Consider the following 25,123-nt stretch of genomic DNA (forward strand, 5'->3'; position numbering starts at 1 on the left):
AGAGCCCAAAACCCAGTCCACTCTTCTTGCCTCTTACCAAACACCTTCAATCCTGACATGTAGACTCCCTGAGTATCTCCAAGAAGCTCCAGGGCTTGTTCCACTAACCTCAGTTTGAATGTCCTTATTCTGATCTATTCTCTTGCTTTAAGAGCTGGTCATGTGAAAGGGAAAGGAAAAAGTTTAAGAGTCAGACAGTCCAGGTGTCACACGTTGAGTTATTACTAGTTATGTGACTCTCGGGCCTCAATTTTCACATTTGTAAAATGGAGTTGATGAAAGCTGCTTTCCTGCGTTCTAATAAGATTTACAGTGAGTTTATGAATATAAAGTTCCCAGCACAATGCAGCTTCTCAATAAATGCTAGATCCGTTTCTTTTCCCTCCCTTTAAGGTAGGATGATAGCTAGCACATCTTCAACATAGTTTAACATCTTTTCCCCACCACACTGAGCACTGTGCGTGTAGATGAGTGTGCCTTTATGCATGTGTCCAGAAACATACAGGTCACCAATGGAGAGTTTTCAGTACTGGCAGCTAATGATTATTGCAGTCCATGAAAACTGTCCTCAGGCATTAATTAAGTTAATGAAAGTGCTATCAGATAAGACTGGGATAGCATAGAATGAACAAATCGGCTTCTTATGTTTGTATTTTTTTTTTTCCCACAACGTGTGGCATGTGGAATCTTAATTCCCCTACAAGGGGCTGAACCTGTGGCCCCTTCAGTGGAAGCAGGGCCTGAACCACTGGATCACCCTTGGAGTCTTAACTACTGGGCTACCACTGGAAATCCCTGTTTGAAAATTTTAATAAAAAAAATTGAATCTACTAGTGTTAGCCTGGCTATCACAATAAAGAATATGAATGTTTTTGAAGAAATAAAGAATAATTTCTCCTACCCACCTATTTGGGCACAGCAGTCAGAGCACCCTCATGCTCAGTATAAGGCACTTTGGATCACTTTATATAAAAGTGAAGGGGAGGACTGGAGGGTCTCCAGTCAGGCTAGAGACCAGCACCTTAGTATGGAATTCATGAATCCCAGCACAAAGAGGATGGCTCAGGCCTGGCATCCAAGGGAGCTTACTCATTCTAGAATCAGAGAGCAGGGCGCAGTGAGTAATGGCTGCTGAAAGCAGAATGATGGCCCCCAAAGACATCCACATGCTGTCTCTGGAACCTATGGATATGTAATATGACATGGCAAGTGGGAATTCTGGAATTAAGGCAAGGTTGCAAATGGAATTAAGGTTGCTAATTGGCTGACCTCAAAATAAGGAGAGTATCCTGTATTACTCAGGTGGGCCCAATGTAATCATAGGGTCTTGAGTGTGGAAGAGGAAGAATCAGAAGAACATGTGTTGATGGAAGCAGATGTGAAGACTCAACCTGCCATTGCTGGCTTTAAAGATGGAAGGGGGCCATAAACCAAGAACTGCAGGTGGTCTTTAGAAGCTGGAAAAGGTAAGGAAACATTGCCCCCTCTAAGGCCTCTACAAAGGAAGAAAACCCTGATGACACCTTGATTTTAGCCCAGTGAGATCCATTTTGGTTTTCTAAACTGCAGAACTCTAAGGTAATGAATTTGTGTTGTTTAAGCCACCAAGGTTGTAATAATTTGACACAGAAGCAGTTGAAAACTAATACAATGGGTGATGGGCAAACGCTGGGAGATTCCACAAGGCAGTGGTAGGAGGGATGCATCTGTGAGCCCAGCTGTGGGAAACAAGTATCACAGAAGCCGGGGAGGTGAAGCCCAGTGTGTCAAGGCTTACAAGAGCTTCATAGCCATCGCTCTGGGCCATTGGTTCATTTCTTGGGTAAGTTGGAGATGGCCACTCCTTACCCCTTCAAGCCTGCTGAAGTAGGGCAAGAGGAAATACGGGCATACTTTTCCAAAGTGAGCCTTCAGTGCCTTTTTTAATCAGTCACCAAATGATCTCAGGAATGAATGATCTCCAGAGGCCCCACTCTGGTCCCTGCTGGGCAATCCTGCGGGTGTCCTGACACTTCCACAGTCAGGATTGCTTCTCAGACTCAGGCTCACGTGTCCCTGTGAGTACCTGTCTTGCTCTTACAGATTCTTCAAAATTCTGTACATTTTGCTTTCATTCTCAGAGCTGAGAAGAAAAGGAAATATCTCACCAGGTGTAAGAAAATACCACAAGATGGTAGTATTATGAATAATAGCAATAGATAACATTTGAGTTTCCTAAGCACACTTCACAAAAACATCACAGACCTCACTTCTTTTAATGATTGTGAGAATCATAATCCAATAGAGTGCATACCATTAATATCTGCATCTTATACATAAAAGAACTAAAATCCAGAGAGATTAAGGAGCCTGCCCCAAACTACAGACCTAGAACATGGTAACTCAGTTCAGTCTTATTCCAAAGCCCATGCCTTTAGGTACTTTATCACAGTCCCCCAAGGCCTTGAGTACCACACTGCTCCAGAACCCACTGCAGAGTGGGAAGCCCCAGCTTCCTGTGGTCCTCCCAATACCACGACAGAGATTTTGACTGAAAACCACTTCCAATAATAAAATAATAAACCTGGTTCAGATATCTAATGTACTTTCAACTCTCCCATTCCACACTGGTGCACTGAGTGACTTTCCCTTCCTAGGCTCCCGGTCAAATATATCCATGTCTCCCCGGGCTAACTTCCTTTTCCCTATCTCCTCACAAACCACATCTGCTATGTGTAAGAGAAAGGAAACAGGAGCTGGGGAGAGGAAGATGAATTGGGCAGGTAGAGGGCTAAGAGTCCTGAGCCCTGTGTGAGAATGGGCAACACTGGTGCCCACAGACTAGAAGCTGAAGGCTGGAGTCCTTTCAGTTCAGTTCAGTTCAGTCACTCAGTCGTGTCCGACTCTTTGCGACCCCATGAACCACAGCGTGCCAGGCCTCCCTGTCCATCACCAACTCCCGGAGTTCACCCAAACCCATGTCCATCAAGCCATTTCATCCTCTGTCGTCCCCTTCTCCTCCAGCCCCCAATCCCTCCCAGCATCAGGGTCTTTTCCAATGAGTCAACTCTTCGCATGAGGTGGCCAAAGTACTGGAGTTTCAGCTTTAGCATCATTCCTTCCAAAGAACACCCAGGGCTGATCTCCTTTAGAATGGACTGGTTGGATCTCCTTGCAGTCCAAGGGACTCTCAAGAGTCTTCTCCAACACTAGTTCAGAGTTAAGACGAGCTCCCAGGCAGCATACCCCATGCCTCCTCTTCCCTGTACGCCTTGACCCCATTCCTGCTTGGGTTTCTCAAATCCATCTTACCAGAGGTAAAGAGGTAATCCATAGGAGAGAACATGAAGAGAAATGAAGAAAAGAGGCAGAGAGATTCAGTCAAATGCTTCTCTATTCAGTTTCATGTACAGTTTCTTGACTGCTTACCCCCAAAACCTCCTCCTCAGCTGAAAAGCTCCACCCCTGCTATATTGGCCCCTGCTTCTTGCCAGTAAGGATTCCATTCTGTCACTGGCCCATGTCAGAGCTCATTCTCCCTAGGAAAAATAGATGGCAATCTAAGAGGCCAGGCATTCACTGAACAAAATCATGAGGAACATTTAGCCAAAAGTGTTCTAGGCACAGGTGATAGAAAGATGAACAAGAAGGCTGTTTCCATCAAAATGAATCTTTCAGGAACAGTCTTAACTATGTAAAGGAATCCAGAAAGCCTTTCCAAAGCAGAGTCAGCCAGACACTCAGAGCTACCTTAAGGGTCTAGGCTTTGAAACAGAGTGAAACTCAGTATAAACTCTAAAATTCCTTAAATTAAGCCTGGAGGCTTGGACCCTCTAAGTGTATGCTTTTTTTTTTTTTTTGAGTATAATTGCTTTAAATGGTGTGGTAGTTTATGTATACATATATCCCCTCCCTCTTGAGCCTCCCTCCTACCTCCCTCATCGCACCCGTCTAGGTCATCGCAGAAGAGCAAGCTGAGCTCCCTGTGCTATACAGCAGCTTCCCACCAGCTATTCTACACATGGTAGTGTATACATATATGTCAGTCTTACTCTGTCAACTCATCCCACCCTCCCCTTCAAACCCCCATGTTCACAAATGTGTTCTCTATGTCTGCATCTCTATTCCTGCCCTGAAAATAGGTGATCAATACCATATTCCAGATTCCATATATATGTATTAATATATGATATTTGTTTTTCTCTTTCAGACTTAACTCTGTATGATGGATAGACTCTAGGTTCATTCACATCACTACAAGTGTATGCTTGATCTTATAAGAACACAGGTCATCATACAAGGAAGATAAAAGTTTCATCATAGATGCCAACTCTGATGGACTGGTAGTGATTGCCTGGAGTCTTGTGTTAAAAATCAGGAAACTCCATTTGGGCTCCAGCAGGAAAACGGGTTGTGATAGAGCAGCCATGTCAGCCACATATATTTAAGGAATGGTGATGGTAAATGTGCTATGATTATGATGTGTTTTTCACAGTTGTTTCATACCTGTTCATTTCCCACCTAGGCAACAAGATGTAGGGAAAGCAACGTCATAGAGTAGAAGGAGCACCGGAAGCTGAGCAGAAGAGCTTTTCTTTCTCTTCTGAAAGGGTGGGATGAAATGAGCACAGGTGTCTAGAATCAGAGAGGCAAGACTTTGCAGCTGGGCTCTCCACGCTCCTGTAAGTTGTCGGATCCTACACATATCACAGTTGATTCTTGTTTTTCACGGTAGTTATGTTCTGTAAATCTCTGCAAACACTGAATTAGTAATATGAAACTATTACTCATAGGGGAAATATAGGGTTAGGTTCTCGCAAGTCTCCAGTGAAACATTTTCACAACCAATCAATATATAACTGTATAACTTTATTTTATGTACGCTTCTGCTTGCGTGTGTGAGAGCTCAGTTGCTCAGTCGTGTCTGAGTCTTTGCAACCCCACAGACTGCAGCCTGCCAAGCTCCTCTGTCGATGGAATTTTCCAGGCAAGAATACTGGAGTGAGCTGCCATGGCCTCCTCCAGGGGATCTTCACAACCCAGGGATTGCACCTGTGTCTTCTGTGTCTCCTGCATTGGCAGGTGGATTCTTTACTACTAGCACGTGGAAAGCCCTTGGAAAGCCCATGGGAAGCCCATGCTTCTGCTTAAAGGCACCTTATTAAACATGTATTATTGACTCATTAACATTGACCCCACAGCCAACAGCACTGTAATTCGTGCCTGAACAAAGCTCATCTAAAACGTTTCCTCTGTAAGGCATATCACAGCTGCTTGTACTTATGAACACTAGGTAGCACTTTAACAATATGATTAGAGGCCATTTTAAACAGTAAAATCACAAATAAACAGCACAAAAAAGTGAAAAATGTGGTGCTAACTAAATTACAAAAGGGAAACTTATTTACAGCATACGAGCTGACACAAGAAGGGAGAGCGTCGCCTTGCTTGCCTCAGCTGGGAATGTGCAAGTTGGAGAAATCAGTTTTTTCACTGCCCTGCGCTGTCTGGGAATGACTAAAGTGCCAAGAGGATTGATTTGGGCTTACAAATAAATTTTAGTGAGTAAGAAAATTTGCAAATATGGAACCCACAAATAATGAAGACAGACTGTACTTATCCTCTGTGAACCTCAGTGATGATAGTACCTCCTTCACACTGCAGATTAAATAAGAGAAGGTACATAAAGTGCTTCACATGATTCCACTTAGCTCTTCTTTATTCAAAATAGTCACATTCACCTTTTGTACCTTGTCTGCCATGCTCAATCTGCAGAGAATAGTAGATACTATGTGATTTCCTGACAATATGCCATCTTTATCCCTGGAGCATAAATCAAAAATTACTCGGTGTCTGTCAACAAATGAATGATAAGAAGATGTGGAATATGTATATACAATGTAATATGTCAGTCATTAAAAAGAATGAAAAGTTGCCATTTGCAATAATGTAGATGGACCTAGCGGAGAAGGCAATGGCACCCCACTCCAGCACTCTTGTCTGGAAAATCCCATGGATGGAGGAGCCTGGAAGGCTGCAGTCCATGGGGTCGCTGAGGGTCAGACACGACTGAGCGACTTCACTTTCACTTTTCACTTTCGTGAATTGGGGAAGGAAATGGCAACCCACTCCAGTGTTCTTGCCTGGAGAATCCCAGGGACGGGGGACCCTGGTGGGCTGCCATCTATGGGGCCGCACAGAGTCGGACATGACTGAATCGACTTAGCAGCAGCAACAGCAGCAGATGGACCTAGAGGGTACTATGCTTAGTGATACGTCAAACACAAACTCTTTGTTGTCTCTTATATGTAGAATCTAAAAAAAAATAAAAGAATGAATATAACAAAACAAAAACAAACTCACAGATATAGAAAATAAACTAGTGGTTACAAATGGGGAGGAGGGGGGTTTAAGACAACAGTATGTGGTTAAGAGATACAAACTACTGTGTATAAAATAGATAAATAAGGATATACTGTACAGCACAAGGAATTACAGCCATTATTTTATAATAACTTTAAATAGAGTATAATGTATAAAAATACTGAATCACTAAGCTGTACACCTGTAACTAATGTAATATTGTAAATCAACTATACTTCAACTTAAAAAAAAAAAGAAAAGAGGATATTTTGAACATCTAAAGGAGGTATTCTGGGGACACTAAAATGCAGGGGTCAGCCTAGCCAGGACACCTGGGGATGGGACTGAAAAAGGAAAATTACATATAGTCCCAGCTCGAACACAGTGGCACCATCTGCCATCATCTGCTCCTCTCTGATCCTCTGCTATACTTCTCAGCTTCTCTCAGCAGACAGGTTTCCTCTGCTTTTTCTGGCTTCCTAACACCTTCATAGTTTTGGCTCATGTGTGGTTCTGGCTCCCATGAGTCGGTTCCTGCCTGACTTCATGTGGCTGGTGCACACACCTGTAGTCTTTGCCTGTCTAGCACCATCCTCCCACTTCTGGTAACAGAGTAGCTGACTGTACATGAGGTTCCAGGATTCGCATGTGACCCAGGCCTGGTCATTGACTCTGTCTCTCCTGAGAATTTGGTGCTTCCTCGGTTATCTTCTATTACGTCTGTCATTAGTCTGTGTATCTTTTGGCTGCCTCCTGGTTTTTGTTTGCTCAGAGCATTTGTTTATTCATGGTTTCTGCTTACTCATGAGGTCTGGATACTGCCTTCTCTCCATGTCTGCTCTCACTGAGGATGATGGTAATGATGATTTTTGTCTCCCCAATTCTGATTCCTGGAAGAAAAAAATCACTGGCACAGTTAATTGTCATTTATTTGGACAAAACTTTCATGCCAGGACACCCTAAAGGCTAATGCCCAGCTTACTGCTCAGCTGCTCCCAGGTAAGGCACCTGTCATTGTCCAACAAGCTTGACAGGACTGTAGAGGTAAGAAGGGTGTATATGGTATTAAAAGTGGTCACCTATGTTTAAAAATTTATATCAAGCCGGTTATCCAGATACCTATCCTTTTCTGTCACCCCAAATCCAATCTATGAAGAAATTCTATTATCTGTACTTTCAAAATATGTTTAGAATCTGAACCCTTCTCACCTTTCCCACTTCAATCGCTTTGCTCCAAACTACACTGCCTCTCACTTGCATCGTTTCAGTAGTTACTTGCTTCTGTACATAACCCATTCCCAACATAGCAGCCAGAGTGATTCTTTTTTTTTTTTTTTTGGCTGCGCTGGGCCTGAGTTGCAGCATGTGGGAGCTTTAGCTGTGGCACACAAACTCTTAGTTGCAGCATGAAGGATTGAGTTCCCTGATCAGGGATTGAACCTGGGCCCCCTGCATTGGGAGCATGGAGTCTTAGCTACTGGACCACCAGGGAAGTCGCCCAGGGTGATTCTTTTAAACCTAAATCAGTTCATGTCATTCCTTTGCTTCATATACGGCAACAGCCCCCCATCTAACCAGAGCAAGAGCTAAAGACCTAGCCCTCATTATACGCTGACCTCATTGCTACCACTTTCCCCCTTGCTCATTCTGCTTCAGCCACACTTGCTTTTCCTCTTGCTTTTTTTCCTTTTTCCTGCTTGCTTTTCCTCTAATATTCCAAACATGCTCCCACCATAGGGCCTTTGCTCTAGCTGCCCCATCTGTCTGAGGCACACTTCCTACATTTACTGACTTGACTAACTCCTTTTGGTCTTTACTCAATCTCACTCTCTCCACAAGGCCTGTCTGACCAATCTATTCAATACTCTAACTATAGTATTAAATGCATTATGGTAAGTTCTGCAGTAGTAAATACTATGCGTGTTTGAGTGTGTGCTCAGTCACTTCAGTCGTGTTCGACTCTTTGCAACCCCATGGACCATAGCCCACCAGGCTCCTCTGTCCATGGGGATTCTCCAGGCAAGAATACTACAGTGGGTTGCCATGCTTTCCTCCAGGGGATCTTCCTGATCCAGGGATCGAATACGTATCTCCTGCATCTCCTTCATGGCAGGCAGATTCTTTACCACTGAGCCACTGGGGAAGCCCGTAGTAAATACTATATATGAAAGTGAAAGTTGCTCAGTCATGTCCGACTCTTTGCGACCCCATGGACTATACAGTATATGTGTATATACCATATATAGTTCCCCACGTATCCATTCCCTCTTACTCGGCTGTACTTTTTGTTTCTGCACTTATCACTTTCTTAATGCGGGAGACGGAGAAGGCAATGGCACCCCACTCCAGTACTCTTGCCTAGAAAATCCCATGGACGGAGGAGCCTGGTAGGCTGCATTCCATGGGGTTGCTAAGAGTTGGACACGACTGAGCGACTTCACTTTCACGCATTGGAGAAGGAAATGGCAACCCACTCCAGTGTTCTTGCCTGGAGAATCCCAGGGACGGGGAAGCCTGGTGGGCTGCCGTCTCTGGGGTGGCACAGAGTCGGACACAACTGAAATGTAGTAGTAATAATGTGTGAGAACTGGGTTCAATCCCTGGGTTGGGAAGATCCCCTGGAGAAGGGATAGGCTACCCACTCCAGTATTCTAGTCTGGAGAATTCCATGGACTATATAGTCCATGGGGTCACAAAGAGTCGGGCACGACTGAGTGACTTTCACTTCACATATAAATTACACTCATTATTTATTAGCTGTCTCCTCCTGCTAAAATGTAAGCTCCACAAAAACAGAACTCTTTGTCTATTTTGTTCCCTTATGTACTAAGAATTTAGAACAGTGCCTGGCCCAAGCACTCCAAAAATATTTGCTGAATTGAATTGAATTCCTCAGGAGGAAGCTATAAATATGGTAGGCACACTAAGGCTTTTCTATGCAATATAAAATATCTCTTTCAGTGAAATTTATACATACATGTGTACATATCAGTAAAGAGAAATGTCTGTGTTCAATAATCTAAGTTCCCATTCAAGAATCTAGAAAAAGTGCAAAATAAACCCAAAGCAAAAAAGAAGGGAATAACAAAGAGAAGAAATCAATGAATTTGAAAGAAATACTATGAACAGCTCTATGCACATAACTTTGACAACTTAGATGAAATGAACCAGTTCCTTGAAAAACACAAACTAACACAACTCACCCCATATGAAGTAGGTCATTTGAATAGCACTATTAAAGAAAATAATACTATTAATGAAATTCATTACTTGCCTATCAGAATGGGTAAAATAAAAAGTAAGGATGCACAGAAACCAGACCACTCATACATCATGGGTGGGACTACAAAATGGAAAGGCCACTTTGGAAAACAGTTTTGAGAACTAAATATGCAACCACCTTACAATCAAGCAACTGCCCGCCTGGGTGTAAATGCCAGAGAAATTTTATATTCCCACAAAAATCTGTACATTAATGTTTATAGCAGCTTTATTTGAGTAGCCAAAAGCTGGAAACCCTGATGTACTTCAAGGGGTGAATGTTTAAACAAATTGGGTGTATCCATTCATGGAATATTCAACGATAACGAAAGAATGCATTATTGATACATGTAAAATCTGGATCAATCTCCAGAGAATTATGCTAAGTAAGAAAAGCAAAAATTACATAGTGTATGATTCCATTTGCAGAACATTCTTGAAATGATAGAATCATAGAGATGGAGAACAAACTGATGGCTGCCAGAGGTAATAGCCTGGGCTGGAGTGAGGAGAGTGACAGAAAGGTGAGTATGGTTATAACAGGGCAACATAGAGATCCACCTGGTGATGAAAATGTTCCATATCAATACAAATCTCCTAGTTGTGACACTGAACTATACTTTTGCATGATGTTAACAGTAGGGGAAAATGGGTGTTATTAGTCAGGGTTCTCTTGAAAAACAGAGCCAGTAAGATATATAGATATAGATTATAGATACAGATATAGAAATAGACACAGACATAGAAGCAGACATAGACACAGACAAAGATATATAGATATATAAGAAGAGATTTATTGTAGGAACTGGTTCACACGGTTGTGGAAACTGAAAGTCCCATGATCTGCTGTCAGCAAGACAGAGAACCAGGAAACCCAGTGGTATAATTCAGGCCAAGTACTAAGGCCTGAGAACCAGGAAGGTCAATAGTGCAAGTACAAGTTCAAAGGCCTGAGAATCAGGAGACCAATAGTGTAAGCCTCAATGTTAGTCCCAAGTGCCAAGAACCAGGAGCACCAAGGTCCGAGGGCAGGAGAAGACGCATGTCCCAGCTCAAGTAAACTAATTTACCCTTCCTCACCCTTCTTTCACCTTCTTTTTCTATTCAGGCTCTCAATGGATTGGATGATGCCCACCTGCATTGGTAAGGATGATCTTTTTTACTTAGTCAAATGATTCAAATGCTAATAGTTTCTGGAAATACACTCCTAGACACACCTAGAAATAATACCTTACCAACTATCGGGCATCCCTTAGCCCCATCAAGTTGATATATAAAATTAACTACACACTGGGTAAAAGATAAAAGGGATCATTCTGTATTATTTCTTACAACTGCATGTGAATTTATAATTATCTGAAATAAAAGATGAAATTTAAAAATATATTTTAAGATACCATGGACTGCATTTAATAATAGCTATTTGCGGGGTAAGGGAGAAAGAGAAATACTTTATTAAATTTAATCACTTATTGTAAAACTGTATCTCATTTTAGAAATGTCATAATGTGGAGAAAGATACATCTTAGAAACTAGGAAATATATTAAATGTGCATGTTTATTTGTATAATTAATTATATACTTCAGACATAGGAAACCACTTGGAAGTAAAAATAACCAAAATAACAGCAACCAACTGTAAATGGTAAGATTTTAGACATTCTCTCTCTTTTTTTAAGCTTATCTGCATTGTCTCATTTTTCTACAATGAACATGTATTACTTGTATAATTTTCAAAGCACAGTGTATTTTTTTCACAGCATATTTTTAGGACATGACTTAGCTCAGCCCTTAATCTATTGCTCAAAAACTTACAACCAATCCCCAAATAGTTTTTCAGTCTATTCACATCATAAAAATCAGTATCTCCCAAAGCTGCCCAGACAACTGTAATCATTGGAAATGGGTGCTGTTGAAAGCAAAGGTCTGTACTGCCTGTGCCTTCAGAGGGCTTAAGGACATGGATTTGGTTCCAGTACAGATCAATTAACCTGGCTTATTCATAGAGGAGAACGTAAAGGTACACCGCCCACATGATTCACAAGGGCCAGGCACTACTCAAACATCATCCACAAGAGACACAAACATGTGAAAGCAAACAGGCGATGCAAATCCATCTCTGCTAAGCAGCCCTTCTCACACTGGGCAATTCCTCATTTCCTCAAATGGCCAGCAGAAAACATAAGCAGATTTAAAAATAGTTGTCACAATCAACAGCCAGAAACTAAGGTGTAAAAAAGCAGTCACATTTGCAACCAAACACCAAATCCCCATTATTTACCTACAATACTCACACACACACAGACACCAAGAGCTGTAAAGAAAACTACACAATCCTAATAACACATTGAAAGAAAACCAGGCTAGATGGAGAGCTATTTCTGCTCATAATTGGAAAGACTAGACAAATGATATGGTCATACTTCCCATTCACAAATTTGATGCAATGCTAATTAATGAGGCATCTTCTGTGGTGGCTCAGTGGTAAAGAATCCACCTGCCAATTCAGGAGACGTGGGTTCAATCGCTGGGTCGGGAAGATCCCCTGGAGAAGGAAATGGCAACCCACTCCAGTATTCTTGCCTGGGAAATCCCATGGACAGAGAAACCTGGCAGGCTACAGTCCATGGGGTCACAAAGAGTTGGACACAATTGAGTGACTGAGCATGCAAATCACAAGTTGTTTCTCGCATGAGCAAGTATCCACCTCTGGTCCAAAAACCACGTCCAGGGCATGGCTGTTATCAGCAGATGGTCTGTCACCCCAGACTTTCTGTTGCAGCTGAGACTAGAAAAACTCAGAAGCTGGTGGGGTTTAGGGGTCGAGAGGATTGACAGTTGAGGAAGGACTACAAAGAGATTTGAGCAGAGTCAACCCAAACACACAAAGAGCAAGAGCTGAAATCAGAAGTCCAGAAAGAAATCAGTGACAGGTAGTCAGCCGTGGGAACCAACGGCGTTGAAAGCCAAAGACAGTTGCAGTCACAGCGAGTAGATTCCAGAAACAGAACTGAGACAGACTGGGACAAAAGTGGGCATTTCAGAAATGTCAAGGGGTAGCTATGCAGAGATGTGCTTACAAAGAGGTCCGAACACTGTTATTACAGTCACATTAAAGGGCTTCCCAAGTGGTGCTAGTGGTAAAGGACCTGTCTGCCAATGCAGGAGATATAAAAGACTCGCGTTTGATTTCTGGGTCGGGAAGATCCTCTGGAGGAGGGCATGGCAACCCTCTCCAGTATTCTTGCCTGGAGAATCCCATGGACAGAGAAGCTTGGCAGGCTATGGTCTAAGAGTCGGACATGACTGAAGCAACTTAGCACACACAAAGGACTGAGAGCAGTCGTTTATCTGAGTTTGCCCCTAATCTGCTCCTTTTTATTTTCTTAGTAATTATCTTTTATCTTATGATTAATATTTTTCTTAATTTTATCTGCAGAGCTTCTCTTTTTTTTTAAGCATTGAAGTGATGTGTCCTTTGTAATATAACATATATTAGAATTTATTGATAAAAGGCAAGAAAAATATAAAGCTCATCTGTAATTCAATCATCCAAGGCTAACCATCCAGACCTTTTTTTAATGCCTCTGTATTCATATGCACATATCTATGTTCATATGCACATTTTAAAATTTTAATTGGAGGATAATTGCTGTATAATGTTGTATTAATTTCTGCTGTACAACAATATGAACCAGGTCTATGTATACATATATCTCTTCCCTCTAAAGCCTCCCTCCCACCTACCCACCATATGCACATATTTTAAAGCCAAAATTACTTCAGTTCTTAAAGGGATGTAAGAGGGAAGAATCTGATAATACTATATTTTTTTAAAAAGTAGACCTATTGATAAAATTGGAAATTTCAGAAATAAATTTGAACCTACCTACACAGCAAGTTAAAACATGAAAAATATGGTGAAATAAGTGACAAATAAATGAATCTCTGTTAAACAATACAGGAGAAACTAGATAACATTTAAAAGACTCTAATTACACTTGATTTCAGCTAAAAGGCCAAAAAACAATTATCATAATTTCTACTATGCCACAATAGATTTGGAGGTATTAAATAACTTAACAGAAATCTATTGTCATTTGAAGATAAAAAGTTTACAGATTATGATAACATACCTTTCCTAACAGAAATAATATATCAATTTTAAAATATCAAAACATTTAAAGAAATTATTAATGGGTTTTGTGCTATAAAACACAAAGCAAACTATTTAATTAAAAAGTGAATTTAAGATAAAGAGCAATGGAATGAGAAACTGCTGAAAATAAATGTCAAATAAAGTTTGCTGTCTATAATACATAAGGGACTGATAAAAATATGAAAGACCAGTCTCCTTTTTTAGAGAGATAAATAGCCAAAAGATATAAATAACACAAAATACAAAAGGTAAAAAACATTTGAGAAAACTCTTTGCCTCACTAAATAATTAAGGAAACTGAATTTAAAACAATGATGAGGTAAAAATTCTTTCTACTACCAAAAGTAAGAAAAAAACAGTGTTAAGAGTTTAAGAATTGGTAAGCAGACACTTGAACATTGCTGCAGTATTGAAAATTAGGAAAATCTTTCTTAAAAGCAACCTTGGTAATAGAGCTTTTAATCCCATTATGGGAGTAAAAAAGGGAGATTTTTTAAGATATTTTTTATACTTGTACTACTTATTATTGTGAAAAACCAGATATAAGTCATATGCTCCAAACAGAGACATTAACTCATTATAACATTGATAAATTAATATGGTAGAATATTGAATTACTAATAAAAATAATAAATCTATGAACAAACTATATTAATGGAGATAAACATATATTTAAATAGAATGAAAATAACTTCTTGATATGAATATGTAAACATTATGTCTATACAACAATGAAGGTTTTTAAAGTAATCAGAATCTTATAAATGGTGGATATTTTAGAATAAAGGCATTCTTTGTACTTTTTGTTCATCCATCTGGAATTTTTTTGCTTGGATCAACTCAAAGTTTGGTTAGATATACATGAAACCACAATATATACACTTTTCAATGAATTTTCCCAGATAAGCAACTACAACAGCTGGCAGATGATATATCACAATTTTCTGCCCTCCTCCAACCTATCCCCATTCTAGAACTCCTTGGAAAAGCTGAGATTTAGAATGGAAATGCCTACCAGTTAGTCAGTTATTCCTAGCTCTCTCCTCCGGGACTCAGATACTCATTCTCCTACCTGCTGTCAGAGTTCATTGACAGCCCTCAGATGAATGTCTCTCCAAGTATTGCTCTCCCTCAACTGAAGAAAGCTACCTTGCCCAAGGTCATGCTCCTTTCTTTGGGTGTAGCCACTAATAATTAGTGGCCAGTGATGGAGGGCTGGATATTTATTTGGCCACACTCACTTGCCTCACGGATTGGCACCCTATGGGCTCCTATGGAAGCCTTTGATGCAACTGTATCTCTCTTATTTCTTCCTCTGTTCAACCCACTACTAAGAGAGACCAACACCAAGTCCTCGATATGGCGCCATTCTTCCAGGAGACCAACCAACAACTTGATGGCAAGTTGACTATACTGGAAGGGGCCGTGATTAATTTTGACTGGAATGAATATATATTTAGGGTATAGGTATGCCTTTCCCATCCTCAGGGCCTCAGTCAGCACCACTATTTGAAGGCATAGGGATGGAGTGCTTGATCTACCAACACAGAATCCTGTAATATTTTGATTGAACCCAGGAACCCATTTCAAACAGAGAAGGTGCAACATGACCGATGACCTTGGAATCCATTCTTTCTGTTTCATACCACACTATACAGAAGTTGTCAACTTGACAGTGACAAAATGGCCTTTTAAAGGTGCAGCTGCAGTACCACTTTGGAGGTGATACCTTCCAACGATGGAGTGATATCTTCCAAGATGCAGCATATACCATAAATCAACAACTATTATATTAATATCTGACTGTATTCTCAATAGATATAATACATGGCTCTGAAATCCAAGGGAAGGAAATAGGAGAGGTTCTGGCTTCTGCTTATCACTCACAGTGACTAATTGTGGCATTTACACTTCCTGTCCCAGCAACACTGGAGTCTGTGTTTGGAGGCCCTGGTGATTGACTGAGTAATTTTTTGCACAATTTTTATGGTAAATGGAGTAGCCACAGCCCGAGAAGGACATGGTAACCAGGGGCCCACCACATAAGATGCTTATATGACAGTGCTGAAGGTGAGGGAAATGAAAATGGTTTGTATAGCAGGGAGACAATGAGTATAAATTGCAAACTTCAGATGAGATCGCGTGCATTCAGGGTGGTATGGCTGTAGACAAATTGCAACCTTCAGACCAGAAGCAGCACCAGGGGCTCTAGTTTATCCACTAACCTTCCTCTTGTAGATCTCCCCACGAACATAGACCAAGCAGAATCCTGGAGGAGCTGTTCCCACTGTTATCATAGTGAAAGTGAGTGGACACAGTGCAAATGGTTGGCTGTAATGGATGCTGTGGTATGTTACTCAGATCTTCTTCCTGAATTGAGGCAATCATTCCCTCAGCTGCTAGTAATATTGGCAGCCGATGGCTCTCAGATGGGTCTCTCTTCCGGATACTGTCCTCAGTTGAAGAGAGTCACGTTGTCCAAGCTCATAGGCAGCCTACAACTAATGACTGGTCCATGCCCAAGTATGAATGCCAGTCCTCTTTGAGCCAAGGCAGGACAGAGGTCCTCAGAGGATTGGTGGGCTGACCTTTGTGGTGACCACTCTGCCATCCTTCTATGCAGTCCTACTTCCTGCACTCTTTGCTGGTATTGAATCCCTGGGAACTCTCCAGAAAGCTTCCTGCATGTGAATATCTACCTCAGAGTCAGTTTCTAGGGGACTCAGTGTGCAACAGTTCATTGTTTTTTTGTTTTGTTTTGTTTTGTTTTAACAGAAAAGGTTATCTATCCACAAGTCTTTGCGTGATCATCATATAGGCGTTAAGAATCCCTGGGTGATCTGTATCTGGAAAGTACATTTGCCTCACCAGCAACACTGACACTATTTCCTCTCCTTTTGAGACTGTTTTCCTGGGGCTCCTTTGTATGTGCAGAATGCTAGACGCAATCAGGAAGACTTACAGTTCCGCTTCTATCTAAAGGTCATTTCCTTTCTTCTTCTGCTCTCTGGTTGTGTCAGTCTCTGAGCTTCTCTATCCCATCTTTCCAGGAAGCCACTGGTTCCACTATCTGGCACTTTCTCACTCCACTCACAGTCAAATAAGTTCTAGATGCGGACAGAGTTGTGGGAATCTCCACAGGGTCACCAGGAGGAGGGGAACTTAAGTTCTTCTAGCTGGCGGTCACCATCTTGTTTTTCTGTTTCTTTCCTTTGCTTCCATAGCTTTTCTCTCTTGATCAGAGAGTTAAATCACTTACTTACTCCACTGTATCTTTTTTTTTTTTAGGAATGATGTTTTATTTATTCCTTTAGCCTCCCCGAGTAATATGTGGGATCTTAGTCCCTTGATCAGGGATCAAACCTTGCCCCCTGCATTGCAAGCACAGTCTAAACAGGACTGACAGGGAAGTCCCTTACTCCACTATATCTTCAAATCCCTCTGTCTGCTATGATTCAATACCTTTTTGTTGTAAATCTCCGCATCACACTTTAAAATTTTATTATTATTATTATTGTAGTATTACACCTTAAGGGCTTCCCCAGTGGCTCAGCAGGTAAAGAATCCACCTGCAATGCAGGAGACTCAAGAGACATGGGTTCCATCCCTGGGTCAGGAAGATCCCCTGGAGTAGGAAATGGCAACCCATTCCAGTACTCTTGCCTGGGAAATCCCATGGACAGAAGAGCTTGGGGTTGCAAAGTTGGACACGACTGAGCCACACATATATATACATATTACACTTTAAAAGTTCTGAAAGACAAAGCTACAAATGAAAATGAAGCTTTTTACTTCTTCGTTCTTTCTTTCTTTCCTTCTTCCTTTCAGGATATTTCAGCTTGTGTACCAACTCTGAGTCATCTCTTAAGGGAAGCTAGGCTATATATACTTAAACTTACTTAATGTTATTAATGTGACTGTAATCTAAAAAAAGATGCACAACATGAAAGTTGTGAATTATGTTTTATTTGGGGCAAAATGAGGACTGCTGCCTGGAAAATAGCACTTCAGATAGCTCTGAGTCCATGTGTGTGCGTGCTAAATCACTTCAGTCATGTCCAATTCTTTGTGACCCCTGGACTATAGCCACCAGGTTCCTCTGTCCATGGGATTCTCCAGGTAAGATACTAGAGTGGGTTGCTATTCCCTCCTCCAAGGGATCTTCCCAACCCAGGGATCAAACCCGCATCTCCTAAGTCTCCTGCATTGGCTGGTGGGTTCTTTACCACTAGCACCACCTAGGAAGCCTGATAGCTCTGAGAGACTACTCCAAAGAGGTAGTAGAGGAAAGCCAATATGTAAGATTTTGGTGAAGAGGGGAGTTCAGTGCAATCAAGCACTTACTTTATCAGAGGTTTTCTGCTAGTCACAAAGAGCTGATGTCATCATGAAGGGATTTAGAGCTTTTCTAGATAGGGGGAGATGCAAAGACTAGGATCATGAACACGGTTCCTGAAACTATCTAACTATCTAAAGACCTGTTCCATGAGTTTCCCTGGAACACAGAGTGCCTCAGTCTCCACTCTGAACTCCCTTCAGGGTATATCTAAGGTCAACAACTGCAGTAGCACAGGGCTCAATCTCCACAGAGGCAGATGGCAAATGCCCTTGGCAAGTGCCAGTTTGTAGATGACACAACATTAGGGACACAACCATTTCTTCTTGAGAAGGCCCTAGGGGCCAAACTTGGCAGCAAATTACAGGTCTATCTGTAGTACATCCCACTGGGACAACAACCCAGAGCTCTTGCCCTGAGATGGAAAGTATATTAACAGCCTTCTCCTTGTGTAGGAAGGTCTCTAAGTTTTGTAAAGGCCCACTATGTTTACTTTAGTAAAGTGAAATGTCCCTAAACAGTAGATTTCTATCAACCAATCAGTCCTCAAAGGATGACTGGACAGGGAAGCTGGAAATCATAACTCAGCCCCCTTCCCAGCGACTCCTTTAAGACATCAGGGTGCACTTCTAAATTAAGAGTCACATAAAATTGAAACTTCTCCATCCTCACATTGCTGTTGACCTTAGTCCTAAAGCCTGGACACACTTCTTAACTTTTCTACAACCTCCAGATCTCTGACCTTGAAATCATTCTTCATATATAGCCTTGATTCTCCCTCAGGACATAGGTTGAGATCAACAGAGGGAACTACTGCTCCTCTTCATCATATTATTTCAAAGCACTGTCTTTTTAAGTGGAGAACCATGTAGAAAGTAGACAAAGATTGTGACTTTGGATATGATTATTCCTCTGGTTGCAGAGACTCTCTTGCTTTTGTTCATCTTTTGTATTCTACCATGGGCACCATTTCTCTGACTTTGCCTTCAAACTTTTGTTTTGGTCCTGAGTCAAAATTCAGGCTCCCTCATATGGGACAAATCAAATAAAGCTGAAAAAAGGAAGATAAATTGCACCACAGAACCCTGGAAACTTCTGAAATTGAAGGCACCAAGTGACTCTGAGGATGGGAATGTGGCGTGTGAATGGAAAGAAAAGATTATTTGAATGTCTTTATAACCATCCGTTAGATCCCTGAGTGAGTGAGTGAAGTCGCTCAGTCGTGTCCGACTCTTTGTGACCCCATGGACTGTAGCCCGCCAGGCTCCTCTGTCCATGAGATCTTCTAGGCAAGGATACTGGAGTGGGTTGCCATTTCCTCCTCCAGGGGATCTATATAACTCAGGGATCAAACCCACACCTGCTGTGTCTTCTGCATTGCAGGTGGATTCTTCTCCACTGGGCCACCAGGAAAGCCCTTACAAAGGTTACCTGGAAGAAGTCAGGCAGTTTCTCTTGAGAGGCTGGGTCAAAGGTTCTTTGCCTGGTGCATGAGACCTAGCTGAAGACAGGGGGATTAGATGGAGGTCTCTATAAGGAATGATGAGCTCCCTGCAGCCCCACTCTCCAGCCTTTTTCCCCTAATACTCTCTAGAAGCCAGGTTCATAAACTCCCATGTAAAAAGATTTCTTTGACTGGCTGACTAACCAGCCTAAGAGAAAATATCTATAAATAAGGACATTTGAAGGTACCTTCCACTGCCCCACCCCCAAACGTGACACTACTGCAAAGCTCAACAGTCCAATACACTCCGCACATTCACAGAAGGGGCATTTAAGTGCCTCACTCTTAAATATGAATAGGCAGCCATTTATGAAAAATCGCAAATGTAAATACAAACAAAAAGAGTTCAGAGGGAGACAATAATGGTGGAAATAAAAGAAACTGTCAAGCACTAAAATGAGCGCCCTTAGAGAAGTATGGGAAAATGAAATAAGAACAGTATGCCATTTAAAAACAAAGCAAAACAAAAACAGGGACAGTAAGGAAGGGGCAATCGGGGAACTAGAAAGAGCTCCAGAAAGTAAAAATATGATGGGACTTCCCTGGCAACCCAGTGATTAAGGCCCCATGCTCCCATTCCAGGGGGTGCAGGTTCCATCCTTGGTCAGGAAACTAAGACCCCCTATGCTGTGTGGCATGCCACACAACCCTCCAATAAAAAAGAAAAGAAAAAAATATGATAGCAGATTTAAAAATTCAATTGAAGAGTTAGAAGACAAAGAAAATCTCCAAGGCGGGGGAAAAGGAAAGATAAGAAGAAAATCAGATCAGTTTAAATGATTCAACAACTGATTCAAAAGTTCTAGGGTGAACAGAAAAAAATGGAGGGGAGGAAATTCCTAAAATAAAAATATACATGATAATTTCTCAAAACTGAAGGAAACATATTTTCAGATCAAAAGGGCCCACAGTGTTAAAGTTCATTTTGTACAGTGGGCAAGAAAAGACCCTAATCTAAGGTGGATCATCATGGAACTACAGAATGTTAGGAAGAAAAGGAAGATCTCAAAACCTTCCAGAGAGGAGAAAAATAATCTTCCAGTCCCACAGGAGGTACCTAGTGTCAAACTCTCAATAGCAATATGGAAAGCTAGAAGACAGAGAAGCAATGTATTTAAAATTCTGAGGGAAAATTATTTCCAACCTAGAATTCTATACCCAGACTATCCATTTAAATGTGCTGCTAAAATAAAAGCATTTCAAACATGCGGGTCCTAAAAAACAATTTACCTTTCATGAACTTTTTCTCAGGAATCCATTGCAGGATGTGTTCCACCAAACAAAGTGAGCAAAACCAAGAGGAAAATATGAGTTCCAGGAAACAAGAGACCCAGTGAAAGAGAGATGTAGAGAGAATTCTCAAAATGATGAAAAAGGGAAGTCACAGAATGACAACTGGGCAGCCAGCCTGGAGAGCAACAAGCCCAGACTGAAGCTGGACGATGAAAAGCTCCAGGATGACATCCAGAAGAGACGTCTGTGAGAAAACAAGCAAAACGGATAGAGTGAGAGATTTATAATTCTGTCGGAGGGCTTAGGCAGAAATTAGTGACTGCTCTATGGAAACAGAAGTTAAAAAAAGACAATTATTAACCTAAGGGAAAACAAAATGACTATATAAGACACAAAGTGGACAGCAAGCAGTTCACCTGTGAGCAATATTTCCATAGGCATAATAATGTAAACACTGAAAATGGGTTTAATCAAAATTGTGATATTATTACAATGGAAGGATAGTTATAGGTGAAGGGTGTGTGTTACAGAGAGTACTGTAAGAAAACAAAATTCTACTCTCCATAATAAGTAATCAGGAAATAGTGCTTAAAGTGAAAAGCCAAGTGAAAAAAAAAACACGAGCGCCAGATGAAAGAGGTAAAAGATGTGACCTTAGCTGGTCCACAGAGTGGGAATCAGAAGTGGGGAGGAGGGGGCAAAGGGACTGTCGTTTTGTTTTGTTGCTTTTGGTAAAAGCCTTGTGTTTGACTTTTTATGCTCTCTGATTTTTTAAAAAGACTAAAGCAAAAAGAAATAAGTTAGGGAGGAAATGAGGGAGAAGAGAAAATAAGGGTAGAAAAATAAGATGAAGTCAGAAGTACAACAACATTAGATCCAGTGCACATCACTGCTAAAGATAGGCTGAAAATTGGGTTCTGAGCTTTTTAGCAGCCAGCACAAAGTGGGAAATGTAATCACTTATACAGTTTCACAATGTCCAAGAGATAAAAACAAACCACTTAGTCAGGAGAAATATATCTATTCCTGGTACTGAGATCTGAGAGGCGGTTTTCCCATCTGTCCTCCTAAAGAGGACACCATGTGACGCAGTGAACCACATCCTCATAACTTGCCTACAGTAGATACAATAGGTTTATAGAGCTATTTCTTATCATATCTTTCAACATGGTTTCATGGTAAAATGCCAATGCAAAGTTCAGTAAAATCAACTCTGTGAGGAGATAAAAACTGGTTCACTTCAGAGAGACAATAAAGCACATTGGCTAGTGTGTGGGCCTGGGTTCCAAATGCATCTCTTAAAAAAGTTACTCAACTACTCTGTCAGTTTTCTCATCTATAAAATGGGGCATAAATCATCTCCTAGGAGTTTGTGAGGTTTAAATAAGTGTATCCTTGTGAAGTACTTAAAGCAATGCCTGGCATATATAAGCACTCAAAAAAAAAAAAAAAGAGCTATTATTCAGAGAGAAAAAATTTAATGGATCTTACATGTTAACACCATAGTAAAAAAAAAAAAGCAGTGTGGTATCGGTGAAGAGACAGATAGACAGAGCTTTTGGAGTAGTACAGGGAAATAGACTCACATAAGCAAGGCCAAGTGATCTTCAACAAAGCTGCATAACAACTCGATGGGGGAAAGATAGCCTTTTCAACAAATGGTACTAGAGCAATTGGACATTCACAGGCAAAGAAATGAACTTCAACTGAAGTTCACCTTATCCAAAAATAACTCAAAATGAATCATCGATTTAAATGTAAAATGTCAAACTACAATACTATTAGATGAAAACAAAGCACAAAGTTTCTGGAACCTAGGACTAGGTGAAGAGCTCTTCGACATGACACTGAAAGCATAAGCCATAAGAGAAAATTTGATAAGTTGGACTCATCAAACTTTAAAATGTTTTGCTCTGCAACACATCCTCCTAAGAGAATAAAAAGACAAGACACAGAATGGGAAAATGTGTTTGCAAACCAAAAAGCATTACAAAAGTATTGCAAACCAAATATCTTCAAAGGACCATGAAGTGAAGTCTCTCAGTCGTGTCCAACTCTGCGACCACACGGACTGCAGCCTGCCAGGCTCCTCCATCCTTAGGATTTTCCAGGCAAGAATACTAGAGTGTGTTGCCATTTCCTTCTCCAAAGGACCATAAAGAACTCTCAAAAATCAATAGTAAGAAAAAACAATCCAATTAGAAAAAGGGCAAAAGAGAAGAGGTATTTCTATAAAGGTGATATATAGGTAGTAAATAAAAATGTGTTCAATATTATTAGCCACTGCTGCTGCTGCTAAGTCGCTTCAGTTGTGTCCGACTCTGTGCGACCCCATAGATGGCAGCCCACCAGACTCCCCAGTCCCTGGGATTCTCCAGGCAAGAACACTGGAGTGGGTTGCCATTTCCTTCTTCAATGCATGAGAGTGAAAAGTGAAAGTGAAGTCGCTCAGTCGTGTCTGACTCTTAGCGACCCCATGGACTGCAGCCTACCATGCTCCTCCATTCATGGGATTTTCCAGGCAAGAGTACTGGAGTGGGGTGCCATCGCCTTCTCCAATTAGCCACTAGGGAAATGCAAAACTAAAATCACGATGAAACATCTTCATATATCTATAAAAATGGCTAAAATGAAAATAGTGACAAAACCAAATGCTGACAGAACAACTGGTTCTATTATATATCGCTGGTAGTAAAGTTAAATGGTTTAGCTAATCTGCAAAATAGTTCGGCAATTTCTTGAAAAACTAAACATATACTTACCACATGACCCAGCAATCACTCCCCTGGGCATTTATACAGAGAAGTGAGAATTTAAGTCCACGCAAAACATACACAGAAATGTTTCCCGTATGTTTATTTGTAATAGGCTAAAATTGGAAACAACCCAAATATCCTTCAGTGGGTGACTAGTTAAGATAAATACCTCCAAATCATGGAATATTCCTCAGCAATAAGAAGAAACAAACTGTCGATACATGCAACAACCTGGATGGATCTTGAAAGAATTATACTGAGTAAAAAGAAGCCAATCTCAAAAGGTTGCATAATGTATGATTCCATCTACATAGCATGCTAAAGATGATAAAATTATAGAGATGGAGGATAGATTAGTGGTTCTAGGAATTTGGATTGGGGGAGGGGAGGAGCATAGGAATGACAATAAAGGGAGTAGATGAGGGATCTCTGTGATGATAAAATAGTTCTATATCTTCATTGGTGATTGTGGTTACATTAATCTACTTTCTGAAATGTGGGGGGAAATATAGGGAGGACAAAATAACACTTACACTTTAGCAAATCACTCTGCCAAAACGACACTGAACGAGAAAAGCCACTTTATTAATTTGCAATGAACAATGAATGTCCCAACAACAGGTCACATCCATGTGGCTAGTCCTTTCTCCCTTCTTTAAAACAGACATTCAAGATTCTAATTAGACTGTTGTTTGGTGAACCTGGAAGCAGAACCAGAGGTATTAGGAGAATTCAATGTTTAAAAGGGACATCCTGTCTTAGCCTGATGTAGCAATCCTACAACAGGGATACTCAGGTCATGCTAAGGGAGCTGGAAACACTGGAAATTCATTGGCTATAATTCCCTGGATACATGTTCACTTTGAGAATGTTCTTGCCAGTAGAACTGCAATAATCAGAGGCATTTGGCTGGGACCTTCTCTCCCAGGAGAGCACTTGCATGAACACCACCCCCATTTGTCCTAGAGACTGTCCTTTCTCTATGCTTCCACAACCTCTTCCATAAAATAACAAGTCAGTCCTCCTGGTGAATGACACATGTCTCCCCTGGATGATTTTGCATGGATTTGTTCCAATCAATTGTACTTAAGTGTGTGCTTAGTTGCTCAGTCGTGTCGACTCTTTGGGACCCCATGAATTGTAGTCCACCAGGCTCCTCTGTCCATGGGGATTCTCCAGGCAAGAATATTGGAGTGGGTTGACATGTCTTTCTCGAGGGATCTTGCCAATCCAGGGATGGAACCCAGGTGTCTCACATTACAGGCAGATTTTTTACTGTCTAAGCCACCAAGGAAGCCCAAGAATACTAGAGAGGGTAGCCTATCCCTTCTCCAGGGGATCTTCCCAACCCAGGAATCGAACCGGGGTCTTCTGCATGACAGGTAGATTCTTTACCAGCTGAGCTATCAGGGAAGACCAATCAATTGCATAGGGGCTTTAAATTGAATTCTCAAAAAGTGTTGGTTGCTCAGTCATGTCTGACTCTTTGTGACCCCATGGACTGTAGCCCGCTAGGCTCCTCTGTCCATGGG

General features: G+C 41.2%; 2 long non-coding RNA genes across 2 annotated transcripts; both read left to right on the top strand.

Moving 5' to 3' along the window:
• Nucleotides 1–1,432: 1,432 nt before the first annotated feature.
• On the top strand, nucleotides 1,433–7,333 carry LOC147357696 (uncharacterized). Its single transcript, XR_015142038.1, has 3 exons — nucleotides 1,433–1,466; nucleotides 4,190–4,439; nucleotides 7,152–7,333. It is a non-coding gene; the product is annotated as an uncharacterized LOC147357696 (long non-coding RNA).
• Nucleotides 7,334–9,410: 2,077 nt separating this feature from the next.
• Nucleotides 9,411–22,261, top strand: LOC147357697 (uncharacterized). The gene is made up of 3 exons (XR_015142039.1): nucleotides 9,411–10,127; nucleotides 10,712–10,746; nucleotides 20,854–22,261. It is a non-coding gene; the product is annotated as an uncharacterized LOC147357697 (long non-coding RNA).
• The last annotated feature ends 2,862 nt before the right edge of the window (nucleotides 22,262–25,123 follow it).

This window comes from Bos grunniens, chromosome 15 (genome assembly GCF_055505025.1).
Source record: "Bos grunniens cultivar Pamir isolate PY7600 chromosome 15, Bosgru_T2T1.0, whole genome shotgun sequence".
In the NCBI taxonomy this organism is placed as follows: domain Eukaryota; kingdom Metazoa; phylum Chordata; class Mammalia; order Artiodactyla; family Bovidae; genus Bos; species Bos grunniens.